This window comes from Lissotriton vulgaris, chromosome 9, assembly GCF_964263255.1.
Source record: "Lissotriton vulgaris chromosome 9, aLisVul1.2, whole genome shotgun sequence".
NCBI lineage: Eukaryota > Metazoa > Chordata > Amphibia > Caudata > Salamandridae > Lissotriton > Lissotriton vulgaris.
In genome coordinates, this window is record NC_141697.1 from 1,186,170,401 (window position 1) to 1,186,186,117 (window position 15,717).

The following is a 15,717-nucleotide window of genomic DNA, read 5'->3' on the forward strand; positions in this document are numbered from 1 at the left end:
ACAAACTAACAAGACAGAGAGTGCAACAAGGAGGTGCGGGGAGAAGCACACAGGCAAAAAAAAACACACTGGTCTGGGGGGGGGGTGAGCATACGAGTGTAAGCAAAAAAGCATGCGGGTATCGAGTGCCACAGAGGTGGAGAAGAACACGAAGGAAACAACAGGAAAACACCCGTACTCTAGCAGAGTGTTCACACAAATGAAAAAAGTGGTGCTTGAAAATGGAGCAGGGGAAGCACACAAGTGATGGGTCCATGATCCAGAGGAGGGACAAACTAAAGAAAGAACCCAGGATTCTAACTTTAGTATGCGAGTCGCTGCCTGGCCATCCTACCTTCTCTGGCTCCCTAGCAAAGGTTTTGCTGCCCCTCTGCTACAAACCTAGAAGTTCAGCTTAGCAACCTCTGTCACAACATATCACCTGCTGCAAAATTGCAGCCTCAGGCAAATCAAACAAAATGACGGTGGGCTTTTAATGGACTAACAAAGGGCTCAAGTGGGGGCTTGATGAACTGAGACATGCCCACTGGAATTTGAAGGGCATTGGTATAAGGCACAGTCCAAAGATAATGAAATCAATTACAAAAAGCATAGGTAAGGCTACCACACAGCCAACAACAGAGCCAAGAAAGCCTATACTTTGCAAAAACAAATGCAGGAGGCATCCAATTAGATGGAGGAGACATTCAATATCTAGTATGAACTCTCCATCTCTGATGCCATAAAAAATTGTTCCCATCATTTCCAGACTGCGAAAATTTGCTCCCACATTGCAAGAGTCCATAAATCCATAAACAATCACAAAGAGCACTCATATCAAGTCCACTTCTACGATCTTCCTTCATTTTCACTGATATCGATGTAAGCTGCAGAAGTCCTAAACCTTGCAGCCAAAACAAACGTGTCCATATGTCCTATGGATCCTTTCTCTGAAGCCTGACTTAAATCAATCTTACCTTGTCCTGTGGCGCTCTCTACCTTCTTGATGAATGTCTCCCTTTTATCTGGTATAGGTTTAGCACGCTACTATCACCCCTTCTGAAAAAGACGTTCTGCAAACCTAAATGTCATAGTCAAACATATCCGATCTTCAATCTCTGCTTCTTCTTCAAGACCATGGAGGAAAATGTTATGACAAAGCTTCAAGACTACATGGAATTCAACAACCTTCTCCGTGACCTCCTATCTAGATTTCGCGGCTCGAGTGATACCAAAACCAATCCAATCAGCAAGAGGGAAGAGCTCAACCAGGACAACAAACCTGCTTTTTACTCCTTAACTTTGCCATAGCCTACAAATAGTTAACCATACAATACTGCTGGAAAGGCTTCAACCTTGGGCAAGCATTTCTGTATCTGTGCTGCAATGGGTTCAAACATTTCTCACCAACCATTGCCAAAAGTTGGATCATTTGAATCAGCCCTGCAAACCCAGCACTCTGCGCTTTCATCAAGGATCACCCATCTCATGCCTCCTTTTTTATAACTACCTAAGGTGTGTGACTCCGTTTCTTGAGCAGTCCCATGTGACCTTCCAAAAATTCACTGAATACACAAATTAATTTATGTCTGGAAAAAAGTCCAGTTCCCTTTATGTGTGGACTATACCTTCCATTGGATCACTGGGCATTTCCTCTGTGTAAACTATGCTAGGACTGAGATCCGAATAACTGGAGACTCTGAGTCTGATTATCTATTCTTTGATTGGGCATCCAGCCGTGGTAGCCCTTTTTCTTCCATCCTCAAAATTAAGGATCCCAGGGATTTTTGGACACTGGCATCTCTTTTGCTCTCCAGTTCAATGCAGTGCTATAGGTGAGAACATGCAGCTCTGCTTTCTTGGGTAAATCCTACCTCTCTTCCAAACAGAGCACAGAATGAAGCTTAATCACTCCCTCAGCCTGGTGCAAGTCCACTTTGGTCTCCAACGAAAACACATAAACAGGCTCCAAAGACTTCAGAACAAGCAGCAATATTATGCATTAACCTTCATAGGCGGGATCTCTTCAAAATCACCTTAAAATGCACTCAGTTGGCTCCCAATCAATTCCAGGAATATATTTAAAGTTTTGAGCACTAGTAGACGAGATGACAAAGCACATGACAACATCGCGGCTTGGAGGGTCCTATTTGGCACTTTACTGGACCCTAAGTCCACCATGTCCTCTATCAATCAATCAATCATAGCATTTGTACAGCGCGCTACTCACCCGGAAGGGTCTCAAGGCGCTTGGGGGAGGGGGTCCGCTACTGCTCGAACAGCCAGGTCTTGAGTTGTCTCCTGAAGGCGAGGTGGTCCTGGGTCAGCCGAAGGTGGATGGGGAGGGAGTTCCATGTCTTGGCCGCCAGGTAGGAGAAGGATCTGCCTCCGGCGGTTGCTCTTCGGATGCGTGGTACGGCGGCGAGGGCGAGGCTAGTAGACCGTAGCTGGCGGGTGGGCGTGTAGAAGGTCAGGCGGTCGTTAAGGTACTTGGGGCCCAGGTCGTGGAGAGACTTGTGTGCGTGGGTGAGGAGCCTGAACGTGATCCTCTTGTTAACGGGGAGCCAGTGCAGGTCCCTCAGGTGGCCGGAGATGTGGCTGTGTCGGGGATGTCCAGGATTAGTCGGGCGGAGGCGTTCTGGATGCGTTGGAGTCTCTTCTGTAGCTTGGCTGTGGTTCCGGCGTAGAGGGTGTTTCCGTAGTCCAATCGGCTGGTGACGAGGGCCTGGGTGACCGTCTTCCTGGTTTCGGTTGGGATCCATCGGAAGATCTTGCGAAGCATGCGTAGGGTGTGAAAGCATGATGAGGAGACGACGTTGACTTGTCTGGTCATTGAGAGGGAGGAGTCCAGGATGAATACCAGGTTGCGTGTGTGTTCTGTTGGCTTGGGAGCGGTGCCTAGGGCTGGGGGCCACCAGGAGTCGTCCCAGGCGGAGGGCGATGGTCCCAGGATGAGGACTTCCATCTTGTCTGAGTTCAGTTTCAGGCGGCTGTTCGTCATCCACTCGGCGACGTCTTTCATCCCTTCGTGTAGGCTGGTTCTGGCAGTGTCGGGGTCTCTGGTGAGGGAGAGGATCAGCTGGGTGTCGTCGGCGTAGGAGATGATGTTGAGGTTGTGTTGGCGTGTGATGGCGGCAAGAGGTCTCATGTAGACGTTGAAGAGGGTGGGGCTGAGTGATGATCCTTGCGGAACGCCGCAGATGACTTCGGTGGCCTCGGATCGAAACGGGGGGAGGCGGACTCTCTGTGTTCTTGCGGCGAGGAACGAGACGATCCACTCCAGTGCCTTCTCTTAGATGCCGATGTTGCTGAGGCGCTGTATTAGGGTGCGGTGGCAGACAGTGTTGAACGCTGCGGAGAGGTCCAGGAGGATGAGTGCCGCTGTTTCCCCGTTGTCGAGCAGGGCTCGGATGTCGTCGGTTGCTGCGATGAGGGCGGTCTCGATGCTGTGGTTGGCTCTGAAACTGGACTGCGAGGGGTCGAGGGATCCGTTCGTCTCGAGGAAGGCGGCAAGCTGTCTGTTGACGATCTTCTCGATGACTTTGGCAGGAAAAGGAAGGAGCGAGATGGGGCGGAAGTTTTTGAGGTCGGTGGGGTCCGCTGTTGGTTTCTTCAGTAGGGCGCTGAGCTCGGCATGCTTCCAGCTCTCCGGGAAGGTGGCGGTGTCGAAGGAGGTGTTGATGACGTCTCGGAGTTGGGGTGCGATGGTGGAGTTGGCCTTGTTGAAGAGGGGGTGGGGGCAGGGGTCAGTCGGAGATCCGGAGTGGATGGTGTTCATCGTGCGGGCTGTGTCTTCAGTGGGCACCGTGGTCCAGGTGCGGAGGGTGGCGGTGGGGGGCGTTGGTTCGATGGTTGGGTGCGTGGGTGGTGTGCCGAAACTGTTGTGGATGTCGGCAATCTTGCGGTGGAAGAACGAGGCGAGAGAGTCGCAGAGATCTTGTGAGGGAGTGATGTCGTTGTTGCCGGTGGTGGGGTTGTAGAACTCCTTGACGATGGTGAAGAGTTCCTTGCTGTCGTGGGCGTTGTTGTCCAGTCGTGAGTGCGAGGAAGAGGAGGGGTTTGGGGACATACACATGGGGGGACTGGAGGACCCCCATAGATTCACAAAGACTTGTGTCGGGCTGAGCGTGAGGGGTGCATATGTCATAGTTTGGATTCCTGTGTACTAGAGGCCTGTAATTTTACTGTAACACTGTCAATTAGAATCTTGCCTGATGCACGACATGCTTTATACCCCTATTTCTGCTGTTTATGTTTCCATACAAACTTAAAAATAAGAATGTAAGAAAAGTCTTGAGCACTTTTCATAAAGCATATTGCTGCCAAGGCCCTGCTTACCTGCAGGAGCTAGCACCTCTTAATGCCTCCGCAAGGGCCCTCTATTCATTGTTAGATCATCAGCTCAACCAACAGTTGTTCAGTAGGCTGAAACACAGAAGAGGAACACTGGGTCTGCAAGGACTTAGATTCTAGAAGACACCCAAGTCCAACAAGAGGTCTCAACCCAATCACAACAGGTTAAGGACATTTCAGAAAACGGAACTATTCAGATTTACTTTAGTCAGGGCAGGGATCACAATTTAGGAATTTTGAACATGGCTAATCACATTTTCAACTGTAATTTAATCATTTCTCCTAACCAACTGATGCTTTTTCCTTGCCTCTGTTCAGCACTCTGAAGTAATCAGAAGGCGACTCATAGCGCGTTTCTAAATTCCACAATAAATTAATGAATAAACAATGTGCCTTCATAGATTCCCAACAGATGGCAAATGCGCTAAGCTGTCACTGACTCCCTCAGAACTCCAACAGCTAGTACACAGGACAAGTTAGACATTTTCCTCTGCAAATTTCCAGGAAGTCCAAGTGCATCTATTTCTCTTTCAGGTGTCTCTCAGCTGTTACTTGAGTTGTGCTAGCTCATCACACTTCTGATGTCCTACATCTGGAACATAACTTAAGACAGATTTGGCCATCACAGATGCCAAAATACTGGTTCATAAACTAAGCTAGAACTCATGTCCACAGATGACCAGATTATACATGATACATGAGCTAGTTAGCACTCATCTGAATAGATGCCCATACCATTCTTATGAGTTAATATAGCTCTGAACCAACACCATGACCTATAGAGATGTTCCAGCATTGGTGCGTCTGGGGATCTATCATTAAACTCCACAGATGCCCAACAACTTACAGCTGTTCATGATTTGTTCATATGCCCAATGGCTGCCAAACAGCCAATGCACAGACAACGCTAAAAGCAACTTCCAGAGATGACTAGCAACAGACAAAAAAGATAAGCTGTACTATGGTTAGAGGATGCCCACCACCAACACATGGCCTAAGCAGGCGTTATCTTCCACATGGCCCACCATCTGGCACATGATTTTTACTATCATAGTCCTCTTTTGATACCCAGCACATGATACATGCCAAGCTGGCAAATACACCCCTTGAAGCCCAAAAGATAGTGCATGACTTAAGCTTCTACTGCACCCCAAAATTCACTAATAGCTGTTACAAAGATTTTGTCCTTCCAGACATCCAAGAGCTGGTACACAAATGGCTCCAATCTTCACAGATAACAATTAATTAGTACATGAGTTAGCTAGCTCTGATGAGTTAGCTTGCTTGATACGTAGCAGCTGGCTACATAAGCTAAGCGAGCTATGGCTTCCACTGATGCCCTACAGCTGGTGCCCCACCTAAGCTAGCACTGGCTTCAATTGAAGTCCAACAGTTGGCAAATGAGCTAAATTGGCTCTCTAAGATGACCAGTAGCTGATACATGAACTAAACTAGCTACGACATCAATTGATGCCCATAGCTGGTTTTTAAGCTTGGCCTAATTTTGGCAGGTGAGAAAACAGCTACTATATGAGATAAGCAAGCTCCGATCCCAACTGACAGCCAACAGCGAGCAGGTGAGCGAAGCTAACTATGACCTCCAATGATGCAGAACAGTTGGTAAATGATCTAAGATAGCACTGACCTCCATTAATTACCATTAACCTGTAAATAAAATAGGTCTGATCTCCATGCATAACCAATATCTGGAACAAGAGTTAAGTTTGCTTCTACCTCTAAATTTGCACGAAAGATCGTGAGCTGCATTAGGTATGAAATTGAAAAATGACAAAAAGTAGATTGCTTAAAACTAAAAAGGGAAGGGAACTGACGCCAAGAACCTTGCTCTGATACTTCCTGAGGGGGTCCAATTGTAGAGCTGCCGCGAAAAAGCTAGGGCGACGTTTCATTGAGTACAAGAGGACTGACCTGCTTTGGCACTGTAAAACAGAAGGACAGTTCTTAGCGCCCAATTGCTATGGAACTGCACAGCATTTATTATCCTATTTGAAAACTCAATAAAATTGTGTTTAAAAAAAACAGAAGGACAGTGACGAAAGATGCAGTAGAAATACTGACCTGGATACAACCAAAAAGAATAAAGAGCAGCAATTGAACACCTATAGTATGCAGTGGGCCATGTGCCAGACACAGAATCAAATGCTCCCACAAAGGATAATGACTGAACTACACAAAGAAAATCCCAACAAAGAATGTGGATTAGTAACAGCCTAGCAAGTCAGGCTCAGGGAGAGGCAGGAGACAGTGATACATGTCACTTGGCACATCCCGTGGGGGAGGGTAAGGTTACGACTCACCAAAATGTTCCCCAAAGGGGGTAGAACCGTTTTAACAAAGTTGGGGTTGTTATATTGGTCAGATTAGGGGTCAATTGACCCAATGCTCACCTGGCCCATCACTTTGGGGTACCACAGAGGGCCAGGAAAGAGTTAATCATCTAGCAACACGGTGACTCCTAGACACAGTAAGACACAAACATATAGTATTCCAAGGGTTAGGCAGATACGCTTTGGTCAGGTTGAAATCACCACGATCAAACACCAATGACTAGGCGTATCACCATCACCTCTTTTAATGTTAGGGGACTTAATGCACCAGTAGGTACTTTGTTCTGCAAAAATGGATATGGGAGGCTGCCACTCGCTCACTCACAGAATTCAAGAAACCGCTCAGAAAGGTTTAAGGAGATACTCCCCTGATATCCAGATCCAGGAGTTATAAATTGATATTGCTGGAAAGACATTCACGATGAGTGGAGCCCACATTCACTGGGAAAAGTAATTAGGAGAGGAGTTGTCCAAGGAACAATGGAAATATAGCTTTAAAAAACAGGAGGGTCCTATACACAAGGGAAAGAGGCAGCTTGTACCATCCTCCATCAATGGCATTTGACCTCTCATAGGGTGCATTTAATGAAAAATAGAGCATCGATCCAGAGTTAGAGAGGATGTGGTCCACGGTACAGATGATGTACATCATGCAGAACTGACTGACACTACAGCCATTTGGGGCCGATGTTCTGAATGCAATAGATCAGTTTGATAATAGCTGCGAAACAAGCTATATTAATGAAATGGGTAAAGACATTACAACCTTCCCGGAAAGACTGGTATGGCAGACTGTGGCCCATATTGGGCATGTAAAGGATAATGTATGCCTTAATGGGGGGTTAATAAACTATTCAGCAACATGTGGGCTCTAGGACTGACCTATTTTGCAAAAGACTATAGATCCGTAATGTCCCCTAGAGTATTCTGAGCTCTAAGAACAACTGAATTTGAGATCATCAATTAGAAGAGAATTGAGTAATGCGGAGAACAATGTACCGCCATGGAACTGAAGATGTGGCTTTGTCTCTGTTGAGGGTGGTTTGGGGGAGTATTGGGATGATATGTTTCATCTGCTTAACTCGAAAAATTCAATAAAGATTTATTGAACCACAAAAGTGGACTCCTGAGTTAAGTTGTTGCTGAAGTGCATTGGTGCCCAACAGCTGGCACATTAGCTAAGCAAGCTGTGGAGTCCATTGACAACCAACAGCTGACCTATGAGCTAAGCTAGTTATGGCCTTTATTTGTGCCCAAGAGGTGGCACATACGCTGAGCAAGCTATCAAATCCATTGACATTAACTTTTGGTACACAAGCCAAGCTAGCTATGAGCTTCAGCGATGCTCATCAACTGGTAAATGAGCTAAGCTAGCATCGATCTCTATAGATGACAACTAGCACTGGGATCCATTAATGGCCAGAGACTAAGGGGCTCTTTACGATGGATGGCCGACCACCATCGAAGCGGGATTAAGACCGGCTGATAAGGAGTCGGCGGACTCACCTGTCATATTTTGATCAGAATGCTACATAGGCGATCAGAAACTGCCTTTTTCTATTGCGGTTTGTGCTGCGGCCCGGAACAAAACATATGTGCCGCCCTGGCCGCTTAGCAGTGGTCCACCGGGGATGGGTGGCCTTACTTGGGTCCCCTAAGGTACCTTTCTGACAGCCTTTTCATGGCAGTGGCACCGCCATGAAAAGGCTGAGGGAAATGAACATTGTGATCCTGACGGCCATTCAGGATCACCATTCTGACCGCCGCCCCGTCTGGATCAGTAGATCCTGGCTGAGGCGGCGGCCCGTCCCCCGACAAACAAGGGCCAAACTGCTGGCATCTTAATGCGGTGGTCAGCCCAAAGGGCTGTCTTAATTGGGACCGCCACTGACAGCCTGTCCATGGTGGTCCTGATGGAGCAAGGATTCGCACGTAAAGCGACTTGCTCTTAATCAAGAACCTCGCCTAACTTGTAATCATATTAATTCAACCTGTCCATCATTTATTTAGCATTTTCCCCAACACGCGGGTGTCCCCAGGAGGCTTGCCTGTGTGTCTTTTCATCCTAACCATGCTTGCACTACGGAAATGGCTGCTTCGCAGAAATCCAGTCTGCGCATGCGTCGGTCATACCCATGTGATGTGACGCACTCGCATTTTGGAGGGATACTGTTGCACATGCGCATTGTTGCAAACATGGCCGCTTGTCTCTAACCATGCTCTCTGCTTGCCACCGCTGCTTATGCCTATCTGTCTTTTCGCACTAAACCTTAATGCTATAGATATTATAAAGTAAGGGGTGCAGTGTAGTTTTTACGGTGTACAGTGTAATCATTTTTATGTATGATTCCAATTTGTTCTCGCTTACTTTTCATGTACCGCGTATCAATGGGCCTGGGGACGGGGAGCCGCTCCATATTGAAGCTCATCTAAACCCTGTCACGTGACGTGGGAAAAACCCAACTGCGCAGAAGCTGAAACAAGCCAGCTGGCCTCTGAAGCAAGATGCGCCTGGGAACTCACCTCCGAAATAGGAGGAGATGCTGAACTGTACCATAAAATTGTTACATTTGTTGCATTCTACTGTGAACGCTATTGTCTTTCCCTCACGTATACCCTGGGAACTAAAAATGTAAGGGGTGGGTACTGTCACTTGCATACTAATCATGGGAACACTAAATTTTAGGAGGTGACAATGACATAACCTCCTCGCTTGACCAATCATAAGCTGAGACCTTGTCACTTGCAACATTTGTGGGTGGTCCAGGGGTCCCAAAAAGGTATAACTAGCCTAGTTTAGCTCAGAGAATTTGTCCGACTTGTCCGAATAGCAGACCTGTCACTGACCCTACGAACTCTATAGGTGATTGATACAGAGCACTGCGGAGTACTCTGTCCGTATTTTCCACAAAACTCCAAGGGGTGGAAATAGTCTTAAGTGCTGGCGGAGCACTTTGCTGGGAGATTCGAAAACCCAATCGGGGTTACTGGCGGATTACTTGCAGAGAGGGGGTAACGCAGGCGTTGCATCCGAAGCTGTAGGTGTTGGTCGTACCTTGGTGAGCCCAGTCCTGACCCAAACCTGAGGGGTATCCTGTCCTGACTGTCCACGAGCTGTACCTGCTCACTTTCTGGTTTTCCAATCCTTGAGGGTCCTTGTCCCCGTCCTTCCAAAGCTGACTCGTGGCCAGGGTTATTCCTCATCCTTGCCTAGGTAATTATTAACTGTGGGTGTACGTCTTTCTATCACTCTTTCTTCTCTTCTTAATAAAGCTCTCTTGCCCGTGGTATTGCCCTATCACCTTTGAAGTGATTTATATGCAATTGTTTATTAGTGATGTTCCACTTTCTCTCCCTACCTATAGGATATTATTGAACTGTCATATTATTTTAGTGTGTTCCATTTTCCCTTCCCTTTAGTATGTTTGCCGTGAACTTAGTAAGATAGCATAAGATCTAGGAATTAGGTTTTAGAATATTAGTGCACATATTAGGTCCTTCACATGTCCTTGGTCTTAGTTTAAACTCGTGCTGAAATAGTGGGCTCTCTAAATGCTCATATCCTGTAGTGTTCCCAATTACTCTAATGGTACTTGCCCTAATCCATAGTTACATTGTAGCTTTAATACTGATTATTGATGTACTGATTTGTATCTGCCTCATTATTCTGGCATACTCATTCTGAAATTTCTTATATAAACTTTAAAACTCATCAGGTGTCTGTGGTCATTTTACAACGTAAATGTTATTAATGTATCAATCGTAAAGGGTATTTTACATCCTTTAGGAATCTTGTTACCTGTCCACTGCTGGCTCCTGATCCATCAGGAGTAATGTGCCTGTGGTAAGTCAGGTACATGAATAGTAAGTGGTGTAAGTGACACCCCCCGAATTACTCATAGTAGCGTGGTAAAGGTTTCACCCGGTTCATGCAAAACTCAGTCATTACATGCACACCAGGGCCCAGTGCGTGGAAATTGGTAATCTAATGACCCGGGTGACCTGCGCGCTCTATCAGTAATTTTCTGGTAGCAGTAGTATGGTTAGGACTAGTTAAGATAGGTAGACAAGATAGTTAATAAACAAACCGTGAAAATAAAATGTGCTGCTAAAATTTTATATTGATTGTATTACTTCAAATATTGCGCAAATGTTTTAAAGGGTTTAATATATATATATGATTTTGCATTGCTGCTATAAGTGTTATATGTTACATTAACAGAAATTGTTTGTAAGTGTTCAGTGTAGTCCGAATCCCCGGGGAAGTCTATAGCTAACGGTGAGCAGAATCCGGTTAGCTGATGAGGTCGCTTGTCGTGAGTAATTAGTGCATGGTTAGGAAGGACCGGAAGCACTAATTAGGATCTTTTTGTATCTGGATAAATGATAGTGACGAGACTGCTAATAGAAACTTTAGTCTGATATCACCTAGAAAGGGTCACACTAGAGGAGTAATAGGGTCTCTGAAGCTTGAATGGTAAGCAAGGTAGTCCGCTGGTGAAAGCCTGACTTAGTATATATCCCGGAAATAAGTGGATAAGTCAGGGGAATAGCTGGTTCTATATTGCGCGTGTGGGAGGTTAGACAGAGAAGTCTATCCGGAGTGAATGAAAAGTAGACAGAAGTGGTTTACTTGTAGCGAAAGAAGAACTTTCTCTCTCTTTAGAACACTCAGACACAGCGCCGAAAGTTTTGTGTTGTTAACTAAAATAAGTACTTACACTTTAGGGAAAATTCAAAGTTTCCGTTACCTTGTGAAGGAGGGAGTCAGTCGGAAAGCTGCGCTGACGTCACTCCGTGCCGCGCTGGTATTGGTCAGAACAGCGGGCGTGTAGCGGAGCTGAAATTGTAAGGGAGGGGTGAGTGCCGGAGCGTGAGACCTTGTCTCGCGAAAGGCCGCGCACCCATTGGACAAGAATTCTTGTAGTCCCTGCGTTGATTGGTTACTGCGAGATAGAAGTCGCGTTAGCATTGGAAGCAAAAAGGTAAACAAAATTAATCAACAGGAGCTTGAGAAGAGTTTGGAAAAGTGTATGTGGTATCCTGAGTTTATACCTAATCCACAGCACTTAGGCTTCTATAAGGAACAGATTCTACGAGGTAGACCAAACAAAATGTACGGAGTTAAGAGGAAGATGTCTCTTGCTGACAAAATTAAGAATTATTTCAAGAAAGACCAGCCCATTAGAACTAGGGAGGGTGTGATCATTCCTCCACCAGATACTCCTGCCTCCTTCATGATGTTTGATAAGGGGTATCACACTTGCGTATGGTTAGAAAACTGGGTAAAGTATACTGCAGATGACGGAGTCCTAGCATTTCCTATTAATGGTTCCTTTAATGGCAGAATCCTGTTTAACCTAAGAAACCGAATGAATGAATTACATCCCAGACCCAGATTAACACAGTACGAGGCACTAGAAGAATGGGAAATTGAGGCTCTGGAAAGAGACAGGCCCAGAATGGATAAGGGTTTGAGTAGATGGTATCCAAAATTGCAGAAAGAAACCAAAGAGCAGAAAATGAAACAGTGGAGGCAGAATATGATGGTTGAGGGGTTGTTTCCAATGATGGGGGTACTGGAACAAGGGAAAGGAAAATGTACTGAGAAAACCCGCCACTTAATGACCGTGGGGGACTCAGAAGATGAACACCTGGAAGATTTGTTGATGAAAAACCCCCCTCCCTATGTTGCAGAGTCGGAGCCTTTGGGTTCACCAAACCCGTTTTCTAAATATCCTAGATGTCGGAGGGATAGTGAAACAGATGGAACGGGTACGGATAGTAAACCAGTGATGGGGATGGGTTTTGCAGACCTAGTACCTCGATTCCAAATTATCGTCCTTTTGGGGAAGACCGACCAAGTTTGGTCCTTCCGACTGCCCCAAATATTTACCCTAGCTTGGTACCCCAAGTGTTGCATGACAATTCCGCAGAAAGGGCTTTACGTGAGCGAGAAAAGGAAGCCCTATCCAAACAGCGAGATGATTTAATTCGGACCATAGCCCAGATACATCCCCATCCAGATTCACTGACTATCCCAGTAACTATCGGTCCAGCTATTCCTCTTTACGGGGATAGACTGGCCAGTCCACGGACTCCTGTTATAACCCCGAATATGCCAACTCCTAGTATTCCACTCCCGAGAAAAGAGACGCTCATAGATGATGATCAAGAAAGCGAATGTGAGTCAGTGGTCTTAATGGATCTGCCCATAAGGGAACCCAGAACAAGTGTGCCAAGGGCAAGAAGTCAGAGTAGGGTAAAAGAGGTAATGATTGAAAGCACCTCTGGGGTCAGGAGTGCCACAGTAGTATCTCCAGAAGAATTGGACAGATGGACTAAAGAGTTAGAAAAAGAGACCACACCCCAACCGAAACCCTTAGAAATCTATAGACTAAGGATAGAAATAGAGGAACTAGTGGCTGGTAATGTAGGATTAGACCGGCTAAACTCCTTTAGTGAAGACGAGTTACTGTTTATCAGCAAAAACCTTACCCGAAGCACTAGATTGCTACATGAGAGATTGATGGACACAGCCACTGACATGGGAATCGATATCAGTCGATCCAAAGTCCTTAAGAAACCTTACAGAGCAGATTTTTCTGATAGGGACTTAGAGAACATGAATATGGCAGGAAAACAGACCCAGATAAAGGAATTACTGAAAATCCTACAGAATTGGGGAAATGTAGAAAAATGGAAAACCCGGTGGGCGAAAAAGAAAGAAGAGAGTAAGGCTAATCCGAAGGGTTCCGAATACTTGCTGAAAGAGGTAGAGCCAGCAGAAAAATTGTGTCCCATGAGAGAGGTACCGGGGGGGAAATATGTCCATGTCCCTTGGTCCCGACAAGATATTGTGTCATTTACTAATGACTTTCCAAAATTGCGGGAAAAACCAGTTGACTGGTACAGACAGGTCGAACGCTTCATAAAGGTTCAGAAATGCCTTCTGAAAGACCTGGATGGGTTTTTCGACATTGTGGTGCCTGTAGATTTGTGGACCGATTGCAAAATTGAAATTAATTGGCCCAATGATGAATATGCGAGAGACCCTAGAACCGGAGCTCCCTCACCTGAAGTAATGAGGAAGTATGAGCAAGTCATACAATACCTAAAGAAAAAGGTGCCCGCAAAGGAAACTGATTGGACCCGGATAGATAGAACTACCCAAGAGCGCGATGAAACTGTTCACTCCTTTTATGAAAGGTTACTGCAGGTGTTCAAAACTTACAGTGGAATTGATAATGTGGACATGAAAGACATGACCCATTTCAGTTACAGATTCGTGCTAGGATTAAGGCCTGAAATATCCCAGTGGATTCGAGATAATAAAATCAGTTGGCAAGGCAAGCCCATAGATGATGTCCTCAAGTACGCCAAGTACTGTGAGGATGAGATAGAAAATAAGAAGAAAGCCCTAAAGGAAAAGGTGATGTGGGCACAAGTGAAATTGGCTGAACAGCAAGAAAAACAGTTAAGTAAAATGAATAATGCTAATAATGCCCAAAATCCCAATGCTGGGGGAGGAGGGAAACCCCGGGTAAAAATGAGTAGGGAGGAGGCTATGAACAAGTTCCCCTGCCACGGGTGCGGTCAGATAGGACATTGGAGAGACGAGTGTCCACATCTGCAGGCTGGTAATGCCCCTGTAAATGGTTTAAATCCACAGGTGCAGAAAGAGGGGATACGAAGGAACCAGCAACAGGTAAAGCTACCTCCAGTGCCTCGCGCTCCTAGACCGAATTATAAGAATCAGGGTCAGCAGAATGAAAGGGCCGAGGTATGGGAAGGAGAGAATGAGAGAAATGCAGCGATTCCACAGTTTTTGTTAAATGATTCCTTCCTCTGTGATGATCAAGATTGACGGGGCCTGAGGGGGGAGGACAAGGAGTGCGTGCTTGGCGCCTCCTTACCGGTAGACCAGACTGGACCATATATTGAAGGAAAGGTTGAGGGAAAAGACGTCACCTTTCTGTTGGACACTGGTGCTACCCGTTTTACTGTGAGAACAGTGGATGTTCCTAACCTACCCCTCTCGGGAGAAGCAATCCAAGTAGTGGGTGTTTCAAATCAGATAATCAGTACTCCGGTAACTGAACCAATGGAGGTTTCCATAGGGAACTTCAAGGAAATGCACAGATTCGTGGTCTGTGACTCCAGTCCCGTGAACCTGTTAGGACGAGATTTGCTGTGCAAAATGAATTGTACTATCTTTTGCACACCAAATGGTGTCGAGATTCAGACCCCAGATGAAGATGGCCTGTACAAATTGATGTTAGTAAGGCCAGATACAGAAATTAGACCCCTGTCCATTGAAGACCTTCCGGAAGAACTACAGTTAAAAGTGGTACCTGAAGTTTGGGATTTCACTGGAAGAGATGTAGGCTTAATGGCAAATGTAGACCCAGTTAAAATAGCAATAAAAACAAATGCTGTTTATCCAAAAACCCGGCAGTACAAGATGAGTGCAGAAGTAAAGGCTGGAGTCGCAACTGAAGTAAAACGGTTGCTCGAAGCAAACATAATACAGGAAGTAATGAGCAGTCCCTGTAATTCACCCATAATTGGAATTAAAAAGCCTAGCGGAAGGTACCGGGTAGTGCAGGATCTGCGCAAGGTAAACCAAATCGTTGTACCTTGCTGTCCCATTGTGCCCAACCCCGCAGTGATACTGTACCAGATTCCTTGGAATGCGGAATGGTTCACTGTCATTGACCTGTGCCATGCATTCTTTTCCATCCCATTGCATCCAGAAAGCAAGTTCCTTTTTAGTTTTGAATTTGACAGCCATGTCTATGTCTGGAATCGTGTCCCCCATGGGTACACTGAAAGTCCATCGATTTTCAACCAGATCCTAAAAAGATGCCTTGAATCGTTAGTACTGCCAAGAGAGTCTGTTCTGGTACAGTACATAGACGACCTTCTGGTGGCGTCTAAAAGTCAAACTGACTGTGTCACTGATACTATTGCCTTGCTGAATCACCTAGGAAAGGGAGGACATAAGGTATCGCCTGACAAATTGCAGTTCTGCAGA